This window comes from Cervus canadensis, chromosome 9 (assembly GCF_019320065.1).
Source record: "Cervus canadensis isolate Bull #8, Minnesota chromosome 9, ASM1932006v1, whole genome shotgun sequence".
Classification (NCBI taxonomy): Eukaryota; Metazoa; Chordata; class Mammalia; order Artiodactyla; family Cervidae; genus Cervus; species Cervus canadensis.
Window position 1 is genome coordinate 7,762,596 of NC_057394.1, and position 14,797 is coordinate 7,777,392.

Genomic DNA, 14,797 nt, shown 5'->3' on the forward strand with positions numbered 1-14,797 from the left:
GGCAAAGGTGGAACAGCTGGCCGACACTCGGGTCTCCATCACCAGGCTAATTTAATCTCCTTTCCTTCACTCTGCAGCGATCCGTTCTCAATTCAGTTCAGAGTGGACTAGTTCCATTTTCTATTGGGTTGACCAAAAAATTCGCTTGGGTTTTTCCGTAAGATGTTACAGAAAAACCCAAATGAAGTTTTTGGCCAACCCAATATTTGGCCATTTTTCACTGCCTCGTCCATTCCCTTTCGGACCTCTTGGTTTCCAAGGGCCTTTTGCATTTGGTTGGTATGAGTTCAGGTCAAGCTGGTGCCTCAACATTACAGGATCATGAATTACAGGATCAGATCTTAGCTCTTCCAGTATCAACAGGGAGGGACTCCGCTTTTAAATGCGTCCCATTTATGCTTCGTTATACCGGGTTCACATTTACAATTGAATGAGTCCTCTGTATGCTTCTATCGTTAGGCAAACATATTAAAAGGAACTAGGGATTTATTTAAAGGCTAGTAGGGGAGCGGTTTTACCAATCTTCCTATTAGGGAGGGTCAAAGACTATTGTTCCAAATGGTGCAAAAGGAAGATTTGTCAGTCTGTCTGTCAAGTTCTTCCTACACTTGTCTCATCAAATGGGAAGCAGGCAGGTGCATTAAAGACACGCCATGAATTCATATCATAATTTCAAAATGCCCAGAGTCAAGGGCCTGGATGCCAGCAGCTGCAGCAAGCAGAGTTTTTCCTCCCTGTTCATCAAGATATGTAAGTCAAACAGAATTTGGCTCTCTTATACAACGTAGTATCTTGTGAGTTGCAGTTTTTTTTTTCTAATGTGCTAGAGGGAAGAAAAATAGCTGAGCTTTCTCAAATGAAAGCTCTCTATTTTTAAATGAGTTTGAAAGCCTGATTAAATTATGTATTTTATTGCCTCTGTGAGTACCCTATTAAATGAATATTTTATTTTAAAGGCTTGAATAAATGAAAATAATTTTTGTAATGACTGGGCTGGTCTATTTGGATCTTTTCAACCACTGTCTTCAGTGTTCAGTTCCAGAAACAATAAGGTGAAGTTTTTCAAATGTTCAATTGTTTCTCGAAAAGTGCCTGAAAGAAACTCTTAATTAAATACTCTAGTAATTAGTTCTCCCACTGATACATATTGAGGTGGTCCGCAAGAAAATCATACTGGAGGAATATTAACCAAAGATTCTTAAAAACAGGGTGACAATGCCTGATTTTAAATAATAGTAAAAGTCAGGTCGCTCAGTGTTAAAGAATCCACCTGCCCATGCAGGAGAGGTGGGAGACCCGAGTTCCATCCCCTGGTCGGGCAGATCCCCTGGAGGAGGAAATGGCATCTCACTCCAGGATTCTTGCTTGAGAAATCCCATGGACAGAGGAGCCTGGCGGGCTATAGTCCATGGGGTCACAAAGAGTCAGACACGACTGAGCACACACATAAATAAGACCACCACCACTACCACTTTCTATGAAAAATGTACAGAGACAGACAGAGATACTTCATTTACGGTCCTGGTGCATTAAAATCTCTCTCGTCAACAAGACTTGAAGAAATTCAGGTTATGACCTTCACTTGACCGCTCAAAGACACCACTGTGTTCTCCACTAGGAAACTCTCACTCTCTTCCAGAAGGGAACAAATTACCTTTCTGGGAATATCTGGCATCTCATTGCCTCTTAAACTTTTACTTCTCAAGAACCACATTAGCTTAGAACAAAGGTCTTCAGGCTGTGGTATGGATGCTCCAGTACATGCAATTGTCCCAGGAGTATGCAGGCATGGATGGGGAAACAGGTCCCATTTCTTCAGCTTTCGTGCATACACTTTCCCAAAGCTCCCCTGCTTAAATATCCCAAAGCTTGAGATGCCCTGGGTTCTCCCTTCTCACCCCTCCTGGCAAGATGCTGTCCTTTGAAAAAAGAAAGCCTTACTCTCAGCAGCCCTCATCTTTCTATAGGGCATCAGCCCAGGATAAAAGACTTCTGAACACCAACTAAAGGAACAATTCAGGATATTAGTGTCTAAGAAAGGCTTCTCATCTTTCTCAATTGTATACCTATTTATTTAAGATTTTAGAAATGGAGTGTTCTGACCTGTGTTGGGATATTTTGAATCTAGAAATACTGTACAATGAAATGGGAATGAAGATAATTTTCTGTTAACAGCCAGCATTTCCATCCTCAACTATTTACATACACACATGCAAAAAAAAATAAATCATCACCATGAGAGCAATCAAGGGAGCATTGGTTAGAAACACTGAGAGAAAACACTTTATTTTTTTCATCCAAGGATGAAAAACTTCTGGCAAATGTCCAAACTTTATCTATCTTGAAGTCAGAATTCTGATGTGAAGGGATTGATACAGGAATCCACGTTGATGTACCTGTTAGAACTGAAAGATAGAATTAAATATTTTTTTCTGGCAGAAAGTGTGAGTTAGTGGATTGCTGGACAGTTAAGAAACATGAAGGGCATTTTCCATAAAGTAGATGAGCAAAATCTGCAGCATCAATGCTTTCTAAAATATATTTAAAAACATGTCATAATATAAAATTATCCTCCAGTTAAAAATAAATAAAACCTTGGAAGGAAAAATAAAGCTCATTATAAAAACAAAATAATTAGACTATATAAAGATTCTTGGGCTTCCCAGGTGGCAGAAGTGGTAAAGAATACCCCTGTCAATGCAGGAGACACAAGAGAGATGGGTTCGATCCCTGGGTCAGGAAGATCCCCTGAAGAAGGATATGGCAACTCACTCCAGTATCCTTTCCTGGAAAATCCCATGGACAGAGGAACCTGGAAGGGCCAGGGGGTTGCAAAAAGTTGCACATGACTCAGCGACTGAGCACACACACATGTATAAAGACTCTTACAAACCAATAAGAAGGAAAGTGACCAAAATGAGCAAAAAATTTTGAACAGACTCTTTAGCAAAGAATGGCAATAAAGCCAATAAGCACAGGACAATGGCACACAATAAATGCAAAGATGCTCAACACCATGAAGAGTTAAGATACCTTCAAATCAAATTCATGAGGTATCACTGCATCTCAATAAAATAGCTAAAAGAAAAAAAAAGTCACTGATGACAGAGACGTACCTGGTGGTCCTGCGGCTGAGACTTCGAGCTCCCAAAGCAAGGGACCCAGGTTTGACCCCTGGTGAGGAAACCAAATCCCACATGTTGCAATGAAAAGATTCCACATGCTGCAAGGAACATCGAAGATCCTGCGTGCTGCTACTAAGACTCAGCACAGCCGAATAAATAAATTAGTGATGACAGCAAGTATTGATGGGGCTATGAACAGCCACTGTCAGAGACTGCTGGCAGTAGGCTCGCTTCAAAACCAGTCTGCAGTTTCTAACAACGGTAAACACACACTAACTGTATAACCTGCAACCTCACTCCTAGGTGTTGACTCAGATTCTAGAAGTAAAACATAGTAACAGAAAGATCAGGGCGGGAAACCTGCAGGAGGCGTGGGCTGCAACAGGCTGAGGTACCATTTTGGAGTGATGGAAATGTTCCTTACCACGCTGGTGGTGGGGGTTACAAAATCTTAAACATTTGTCAAAATGCACTGAACTATACTTGTAAAACTGGTAAATTTCACTCTGTGTAAATTACACCATTTATAAAACTGATTAAAAATTGATGTAAAGAGCTGACTCACTGGAAAAGATCCTGATGCTGGGAAAGATTGAAGGCAAAAAGAGAAGAGGGAGGCAGAAGATGACTCAATGAACATGAACTTGAGCAAATTCCAGGAGATAGTGAAGGACAGGGGAGCCTGGCGAGCTGCAGTCCAAGGGGTCGCAAATAGTTGGACATGACTTATCGACAGAACAACAGCAAATTTATTCCATTCCCAATCATCTCTGAAAATATTGAGATAAATTTGGAGCCTCTAAGTGAAAGATGAACAGGCTCTAAGAGCTATGTGATAAGGCTTAGCCAAGCCTTCTCAGTCTATTACATAGACATTGAAACAGTGAACAGCACAAGTTCTAGAAACTTTAAGAAAACCAGGCATTTCCAATTCTTTGCTTTCAACAGAACTGAGATATTCTAATCAGGTTGTCAATCTTGCCTTAGTTTCCTTTATAGACAGATGTGATTTCTTTGGCATGTAACTTGGAAGAAGTTCAAACTTGAAGGACAATAATAGATACCAAAGTCCTTTCACGGTCATCTGTCTCTTTATGTGAGACAAGGTGATCAGCACCTAAGTCTATAAAAATTTAACAAGAGGAGCAAAGTAGGTGCTGAACCCTATCTCAGCTGAAGAAGACTCTTGAGAGTCCCTTGGACTGCAAGGAGATCCAACCAGTCCATCCTAAAGGAAATCAGTCCTGAATAGTCACTGGAAGCACTGATGCTGAAGCCGAAGCTCCAATACTTTGGCCACCTGATGCGAAGAACTGACTCATTGGAAGAGACCCTGATGCTGGGAAAGATTAAGGGCAAGAGGGGAAGGAGATGACAGAGGATGAGATGGTTGGATGGCATCATTGACTCAATGGACATGAGTTTGAGCAAACTCCAGGTGTTGGTGAAGGATAGGGAAGCCTGGTGCGCTGTGGTCCTTGGGGGTCACAAAGAGTCAGACACAGTTTAGTGACTGAACAGCAACAATCTCAGTCTAACAACAACAGCAAAAGTTTACCAGATGCCTCTGTATTGCAGGCTTTCTTTAACTTTGGTACTATGTAAACCGTTTCTATTCTCACGACAATCCTATGGCATAAGCAATATTTTCTGCCTTTTACAGACAAGGACATTGAGGCACAGAGAGCGCAGTAACTTTCTCAATATCACATAGCCAGCAGGTGGCAAAACGTGATTGGAACTCAAGAAACCCGGCTCCACATTCCGCACTACTGACCACGGTGTTAACTGTATCATACTCGTCCACAGACACACGGGATTTCACATCGCTCATGAATATGTTACCTTAAAATAAGACTCCTCAGTGGAAATGAAATTAAAATATAAATCCAAGTAGAAAAACAACGTGAAATCCCCAAATATGAAGGCAGAACTTGTTCATAGTTTTTTCTTTCCTTTTTAAACAGCTTTATTGAGATAGTTATTTACCATGCAATTTATCCATTTATAGTATAGTTTTATGATTTCTAGTATATTTACATATAAGTGCAATTATCTCCACAGTTAATTTTGAAATACTTTCACCACTTCAAAAATAAACATTATGCATTTCATCTGTTCAGTTCAATCGGTTCATTCGCTCAGTTGTGTCTGACTCTTTGTGATCCCATGGACCACAGCACGCCAGGCCTCCTTGTCCATCACCAACTCCCAGAGTTTACCCAAACTCATGTCCATTGAGTCAGTGATGCCATCCAGCCATCTCATCCTCTGTCGTCCCCTTCTCCTCCCACCCTCAATCTTTCCCAGCATCAGGGTCTTTTCCAATGAGTCAACTCTTCGAATGATGTGGCCAAAATATTGGAGTTTCAGCTTCAACATCAGTCCTTCCAATGAACACCCAGGACTGATCTCCTTTAGGATGGACTGGTTGGATCTCCTTGCAGTCCAAGGACTCTCAAGAGTCTTCTCCAACACCACAGTTCAAAAGCATCAATTCTTTGGTGCTCAGCTTTCTTTATAGTCCAACTCTTACATCCATACATGACTACTGGAAAAACCATAGCCTTGACTAGATGGACCTTTGTTGACAAAGTAATGTCTCTGCTTTTTAATAAGCTGTCTAGGTTGGTCATAACTTTCCTTCCAGGGAGTAAGCATCTTTTAATTTCAAGGGTGCAATCACCATCTAGAGTGATTTTGGAGCCCAAAAAAATAAAGTCAGCCACTGTTTCCCCATCTATTTGCCATGAAGTGATGGGACCAGATGCCATGATCTTCGTTTTCTGAATGTTGAACTTTAAGCCAACTTTTTCACTCTCCTCCTTCACTTTCATCAAGAAGCTCTTTAGTTCTTCTTCACTTTCTGCCATAAGGGTGGTGTCATCTGCATATCTGAGGTTATTGATATTTCTCCCGGCAATCTTGATGAAGCTTGTGCTTCATCCAACCCAGCGTTTTTCATGATGTACTCTGCACAGAAGTTAAATAAGCAGGGTGACAACATACAGCCTTGATGTACTCCTTTTCCTATTTGGAACCAGTCTGTTCCATGTCCAGTTCTAACTGTTTCTTCCTGACCTGCATACAGATTTCTTAAGAGGCAGGTGAGGTGGTCGGGTATTCCCATATCTTTCAGAATTTTCCACAGTAGCCCGCCTATTCCTTCATTCCTCCCAGGCATAAACAAATACTAATCTGTTTTTTGGCTTCATAGGTTTCCCTATTCTAGATTTTCATATGAATTAAACCAAGTAATATTTAGATTTTTTGTGATGAAAATATTAGCATAATATTTTCAAGGTTTATCCAATCTGTCACATTACTGGTACATTGCCTCTTTGTAATGGCCAGATAATATTCTATCGGTTGAATCCACTCAGGTGTCCTCAGTCATGTCCAGCTCTTTGCAACCCCATGGACTGTAGCCCCACCAGGCTCCTCTGTCCATGGAATTCACCAGGCAAGAATACTAGAGTGGGTTGCCATGCCCTCCTCCAGGGCATCTTCCCAACCCAGGGATTGAACCTGAGTCCCTTGTGTCTTCTGCATTTCAGTCAAGATCTTTATTTATTTATCCAGTCATTGGTTGAAGGCAGAACTTAATCAATATTATAAATTAATTGTTTTTTATTAACAATGGTTATCATGCTTATGAGGTATGAAGATTTCACTGGATACATCTAAAAGTGATGTAACGATTGGGCTTCCTGGTGGCTCAGACAGTAAAGAATCTGCCTGCAATGCAGGAGACCCAGATTCAGTCCCTGGGTGGGGAAGATCCACTGGAGAAGGAAAGGCAACCCACTCCAGTATTCTTGTCTAGAAATTCCTGTAGACAGAGGAGGAGTCTGGCAAGCTATAATCCATGGGGTCACAAAGAGTCTGACATGACTGAGCAACTAACAACAACACAGTGTATTTACAAAATTGCACTTGCAACTGTAGTTAGAAATTGAATCTATAATTATTTAACCTTATGATGACCAATGGCAAAATCATCTAAATATGTATAAAGATATTTACAATTTTTAAAAGTTATTTGGGATTATATGAAATCTAGTGGGGGTTTTTTTGTTTGTTTGTTTGTTTTAATTCCAGTGTTCTGGCCTTCTAAGGAGTTGGAAGACTTCTAAGTGTTGGAGAAGACTCTTGAGAGTCCCTTGCTAAGTACTGCATTTTAAAGCCTGGTCCATGTTATAAAGATGGTAGGGGAAGTTGAAGAAATTCAACTTTTTCTGGAAATAAAACACATAGTGACATAAACACACACATGTAGTGCCCAAAGTAATAAGAAAGACAGTTCTTTTGACCTATCTAGTGATAATTTTGATCACTATTTAAAGTTAAAATAGTGGTTTGGGATGTTTAAACACAAAGATTACTTGCACATTGAACCAGCAGAGTTTTCAGCTGACTGACTGATCCATACATTATGAAAGTTGTTAAGTCACCATGGTTACATCATTCTCAAACCAGGAGAATTTTTAAAAAATAGCTTTTCAAAAATAACAAATATGATTGGGTCCTTCTGCTGCTGTGGATATAATGACTCTTGTGCAAGTAATCTCTTGGAGCTAAGGAACATTATAATGGCTACTAAGCTGGGATCGCTAATAATGTCTATCCTTTAAAGTAATCAGTGCAGACAATACAGACATTCATTAAGGACAAAAGAAAGCAGCCAGAGGGACACAGTTATGAAATAATGTGAAGTGAAAAAATAACTTAGCATTTAATTATCTTTCCACTGAAATGCATGCAAATGATATGGATCAAAAGGAAAATGGAAGCATGAAAACCATTTAAGGAAACAGTGATGAGAGATGATTTTGCAATCTATTCCTGTATTATTACATAATATGTGAGAATCAAATCAAATCAAGAGGGAAAGAAAGACACATTAAGAATCACCTCCAGGGATACAGTAGTTTCCCATGTCAATATGCAGATTGGGGTGAGTGTGGATGGAGGGGACGCCGATGGTGATGCGAACAGCCTCAGTCACCTGTCTCCTCTCATCCCAGCTGATCCCCGTGAGTCTCGGGTCCTGATCACTAGAGCCAGGCTCTCCAGGTGTGGCCAGCACTACTGCCTGGTTAACCCCACTGGGTGTTCTACTCCAACACTCAGTTCTGATTCCCTTCTCCCATTCCCCCCTCAACTAAAATCTCACATGCCCACTTTTCTTTGCAGCCAGGTGCCCATATGCCACAGTTCTAGACAATTACATGGAGGCAGAAATGTCCAGGGAGATTGAATAACAGTAAAACCTTTAGTAATTTCTGGTCGATGTTGTTGTAAGGTTAACAGATGCATCTGGCATTGCTTCTTCCTCCACGTCCTTCTGCCTTCAAGACAAAGAGTGCCTGGTGCTAGTCCAGTGGCTAGAAGGGAACAAACAGAAATCCAGACAGACACCAGCCCTAGCACCTCTAAGCCCCTGAACAATGCCACCAGCATCCTGCCTCCGAGCTACTGATATCTGAGAAGAATAAACACTACTTATTGAAGTGGCTGTTGCCCAGGCATGTTGTTATTTGCAACTAGCAGCATTCTTAATTCATAGACCTAGTTATTACTATCACTGGAGCTGCCTCAGGTATGAGACTCCCACACAAACATCTGAGGACTTATCCATGGCAGACAAGAAGCAGCTGAAAGGTGTAGGGAACAGTCAAGACAACAAAGAGAGCTTTGCTGAGGGCACAACAAGGTGGCAAGTTCTGTAAAAGCAATGATTTGGGGGTGGGGGTCAGAGAATGCCACACAGTTTGCAAGACCTTAGTTCCCTTACCAGGGATCAAACCTGGGCCTCTGGTAGTGAAAGCGCTGAGTCCTAACCACTAGCCCACCAGGGAATTCTCAGTAAAGGCAATGACATAACTAAATAACATCTAATTTGTCTACCTCTTATCACAAAATATCAGTACACATTTGTGAAAGTGAATACACTGATCCTGAATCAGATTATGAAAAATGTTGCTCATTTTCAAGCCAAAAAAATCTTCCCATAGACTAAAAATTAAATTAAAAGTAATAAACACAGAAGTTGCAGATATAAGGACTAGGAATTTTCTGGACTATTTCCAAGTATATATTGCCAAGCTACATGTTGGAATATTTTACTTTGTACATAGCATGATTATAATTTTTATTTGTCTTCCCAGACCATGCAAATTTCTTTAAAGTATATTTACACTATTCATCTGCTCTAATGTAAACAAATGTCCTGCCCGACAGTGATCGAATGAAATTGGAAAGACAAAAAAATTTCAAAAAATTCAAATTATATAATCCTAATGTGTAGTAATAGTTTTTAAAGCTTTCAAATGAATGCTTATTACCTTGGGCTTCCAATTGCACATAGAAGTATCACTCAGATGGTTCTTTTATTGAGTAAATATGCATTAGGTGCAGTTTTAAGCACTCATTATTAACTCAGCCAACCAGAACAAATCCATTAACAGCAAGCTTATCTAGTTTATCAAGTGAATCTAGACTAGGTTCTTAGGAATGTGCTTAAATGTTATATTTATTCATTAGACTTCACTGGAATCCCAAAGTAATATATTCATTATGCTAGGGATTTTTAATGGACTGTGTCAAATGATGTTCTCCAAAATGCTGAAGTGATATAATACAATTAACTTTATAACCCAGGTGTTAATTCTCATGATATAAAGGGCCATGAATGAATCACCAACATTATAAAGAATTGTGTTACCTTTGGTCTCTAAGCTCCCCATACTGATGTCTTCCCAAACTTCCACCCCCTACTTTCCATTCACATTTGAAACTTTTTCTTCTTTACTTGGAGATTCTACTGCTGAACCTGAGAAATTTCCTCAAAGTTGATACTTCCTCCATACCACTGGACAGGGTCCACTGCTTGGGAATGCTCCTAAAAATAAATCCAGATTCTATCAATTTAGTGCCTATGGAGGTGAGAATAAAACCACTTGTCCAGCATAAACTGGTATCTTTTTTTAAAAAAATTATTTTATCTTACAGAATACATATCACATCAACCAAAATGCTGAGATGATTTAATTTTCAGATTTGGTGATCTTATTATTATTCTCTACCCATAATTTTTTTTCTTTTTTAAAAAATTTTATTGGAGTATAATTGATTTACAATGTTGTGTTAGTTACTATTGCACAGCAAAGGGAATTAGCTAAACATATACATATAGATATAGGGCTTCCCTGGTGACTCAGAGGGTAAAGAATCAGCCTGCAATGCAGAAGACCTAGGTTTGATTCCTGGGTAGGGAAGATCCCCTGAAGGAGGAGATGGCAACTATTCCAGTATTCTTGCCTGGAGCATTCCATGGACAGAGGAGCCTGGCGGGCTACAGTCCATGGAGTCGCAGAGTCAGACATGATGGAGTGACTGAGCACACATACATAGGTAGACTTTGATGCAGATTAATTGTATAATGGCTATTTTAATGTACTACAGATCTTTAAAACACTCAGTGTCTTTATTCCTTTATCATGCCACCTGGACAAAAGGTTTCTTAATCTTTAGTTTCAAAAATTCATTAATCCTATAGCATATTGCTTCACAACTCACGAAATACACATTGGCTCGTACCCAATGTTTCCTGGCTAAACAAGCAAGCATTTATCGAGGGCTCATGCCTCACTGAATTTCAATACCCTTGGAAAGAACTGCAGTGAGAGGAATTACTAAAGGGCACACTGTGATTACGCCTGTGTGTGTTGTGTGTGTGTGTGGCTTCGCACATGCACACACACATTTTGTGTATCTAATTAGTACACACAGGATCCTGATATTTACAGGGAGGATGTTTTCCACAAGTAACAGCACTATCCTTGCAAAGGCAAGATGCATCTTTGCAAAGAGGTGACCTTTGATTATAACATTAGCAGGTTGGCTGCCTTCTGAACCTTGCTTGCCTTTGTTTATTACACTCATTTCTGACAATTCAGAAAAGACTGAGTCGAGCAGTTAACATCTACTCAGCAGCTTCATTTCCCAAAGAAACGTGCCTCGGGGACCCTGCCCCACCTCTTCTGCAACTCCCTTCAAGGACTTCAGCATTTTATAGACTTGTAAAAATGCTGTGTTATATCTGATGATGACAGTGTACATCAGTCGTTTACCTAAAGTTCTGTTCCTTCCACACTCTACCTTATCTCTTCTTTTATAACTTTAGTTTATTGTCATTGGCATTACTGAATCATAAACCTAAGAAGAAAAAAATGTTTCATTTTAAAATATCTTCTATACTATTCGGGGGTTACACCAGTACTTTGAATCTTCAGCACATATTGGAGTAGGGAATGGCAACCCACTCCAGTATTCTTGCCTGGAAAATTTCATGGACAGAGGGGTCTGGTGGGCTACAGTTCATGGGGTGGCAAAGAGCCGGACATGACTGAGCAACTAAGCATGAACATATTGCATAGCAGTTCTTTAACATCTCTGCGTGTTGTATCACATCACATGAGAGTATTTCAAGCTGTCTTGCCTTTCCCCCACCAATATATAATCTCCATGAGGTCAAGGACATTTATACGCAATCCCGTATAACCTTGGCACCTAAAATAGTGCCTAACTTATTATAGGGGCTCAATGGATACCTGTTAAGGCTTCCTGGGTATCTCAGTGGTAAAGAATCCACCTGCCAATGCAGGAGATGTGGTTTCCATCCCTGGCTCAGGACGATCCCCTGGAGAAGGAAACAGCAACCCACTCCAGTATTCTTGCCTGGGAAATCCCATGGACAGTGGAGGCTAGCAGGCCACAGTCCATGGGGTCACAAAAGAGCTGGACATGACTGAGTGACTAAACAGCAACATTTGTAAAAAAAAAAAAAAAAGTACGAAAATCTATTGTTGAAAATATTAACATGTGAAAATTTTTTCTGCTCCCATTTTCTTCCAGTTACCCTGCTCCTTATAAATCTTCTCATTCTTTCCATAAATGCTTATACGATCTGTGATCCTCTCCATTATTTCTTTCTCAGCTCTATGATCTTCAACTACAGTATGAGTACAGTCATCCCTTGGTTTCTATGGGGGATTGGTTCTAGAAGTGCCATGGATATTAAACTCAGGATCCTCATGTCTCATATAAAATGTGGTTTTATCTGCATATAATCTATGCACAGCCTCCCCTATGTTTCTCTGATTGCTCAGTGGTAAAGAATTCGCCTGCCGATGCAAGAGACACCAAAAGATGAGGGATTGATCCCTGGGTTGGGAAGATGCCTTGGAGAAAGAAACAGCAACCCACTCCAGTAGTCTTGCTTGGAGAATCCAATGGAAAGAGGAGGCTGGCGGGGTTCAGCCCATAAGGTCAGACACAACTGAGTGACTGAGCACACACACACATATAATATCTAATACAGTGGAAATGCTATGCTAATAATTGTAAATACAATGCAAATGCTATGTAAATAGTAAGCTCTGTTTTTTAGAACTTTCTGGAATTTTCTCTTCCAAATATTTTTGATCTGAGGTTAATTGAGTCCTTGGATGTGGAATCTGCAGATATGGAGGGCTGACTGTAAAATGTCTCATTAAAATAGACTTAAGGGCTTTACACTGTTAATGACATATATCCAACCCTGATCTCTCATTTCAACTCTAGTCCTGGAACTAATCTCATGTAGGGTACTGCTCCTTTAAAGTAAATCTGTCCTCTTTACTCCAACATTGCATCCACTCACCTAATTTCATCCCTTCTATCAATAGCATTCGCCAAGTCAGCCCAGCTTGAAACTCTGAAGCCACCTTCTCCTCTTTCTCTTTCCTTCATCTCCTATAGCCAACGAGTTAACATGATGGCTCCAGAATGAATTCAAAAAGCCTCCTAGAAAAAAATAGGGTCATTTGTAGTGCTGTGAATGGACCTAGAGTCTGTCATATAGAGTGAAGTAAGTCAGAAACAGAAAAACAAACACATATCATATATTAATGTGTATATATGGAATCTAGAAAAATGATACTGGTAAACCTATTTGCAGGGCAGAAATAGAGACACAGATGCAGAGATTGGGCATGTGGACACAGTGGAAGGAAGGGAAGAGGGGGACGAATTGGGAGATTAGTATTGCCACAGATACACTACCATGTGTAAAATAGATAGCCAGCGGGAACCTGCTATATGACGCGGGGAGCTCAGCTCGGGGCTCTGTGATGACCTAGAAGGGTGGGATGGTGGGGAGGAGGCTCAAGAGGGAGGGGACGAATGTATACCCAGGGCTGACCCACGCTGCTTGTCATAGAGCTGAAACCAGCTGAGCACTGTAAGGCAATTATCCTCCAATACAATCTTAGAAAACCCCTAAGTCCAGCCCCTCTCCCTCACTTCCATCACCATACCCCACACTGGCCCTCATTTTCCCATATCCGGACACCTTCATTAGCCTCTTGGGTGCCCTTCCTCCAGTTTCTCTTCCCTCCAAAATCCTGTCCACCCAGCCCTTGACAGCACGTCCAACCAATGTTAGGAGCTGACTACTATTTGTTCAATGAATGAATGGAAGAAGGGATTCATGAATAAATGCTCTATTGCACAAAGTGCCTTACATACTTCATAGTAGTCACCCCATCCCAGTATGTCTTAGCTCAGACTCTAAATCTGTCTACAGTCTGATACCAGCCTCTGTCAACTATTTCCAAACTACCCTACCGGCCCAGGTAGCTTTCCCTAAGCAGGCCAGAATCAAGTTTCTCTGGCTCGGGAAATCACCCAAGCTTTGACACATGCAAACTTCACCCCGTTACCTCTATGAATGCATGTCTAGAATGACTGGTGCCTTCCCTGGCCATCCATCATCTCTAAATTCCTATAACACCCCTAGACAGTAGTGATAAATTTTGGCATTCTATCTGCAATGTCACTTCACTGTTTCTTGCCCATATATCTTTTCTCTCAGCTAGATTTACATAATACTGGAAAACGGACAGTATATTTTAAGGTCTTTGCTCGACTGGCCACAGTGATTTAAAGGATTATGTATTTCTCTCTAACTCTTGACGTACTTCATTTTACCCATGCATACATCCCACAAAGAATAAGAAGGAAACAGACTTTAAAGCAAAGGAAAAAAAAATGTACACATAGCAGACTCCTGGAAGGAAAGGAAACCACATGTTCTATACCAATTAATTAACATGAAGCATATAACTCAAGAGAACCTTTATAAGTAGAAATTTCTAAATGTTTACATTTATAGTCATGAAATTGAAAAAAAGTAAATGATCAGAATTCAAACCAGAATATTTTATTGTTTTTATTATTGGTTTCTGAAATGTGAAAATTAACTTACTGCTTATTATCAGTTAGTTGAAATGAGAATATATATACACACACGTATATACTAAAGATTCCTGTTGTATAAAAGCTATCTAGAAAAATTTACTTAATTTAATGGTTCTCTACGTACTTAAGAATAACAAACTGTACAACATGTTTTTTAAAAGTGTCCAGTAATAATAATGTCAAAAGACAGAGGATAAATAGAGACAGAAATCAGATATCAAAGAAAGTACCATATAATTTTATTAAGGATGCTTGTTCCTGCAACTCAAAAGTTGAAAATGTTCTTATCGGATAAGTTTCAAAGATAAGAAGAGCAACTGAAGATAAGAGTTTATTTTTTACCCTCCAAAGACTAGAGGGCATTTAGT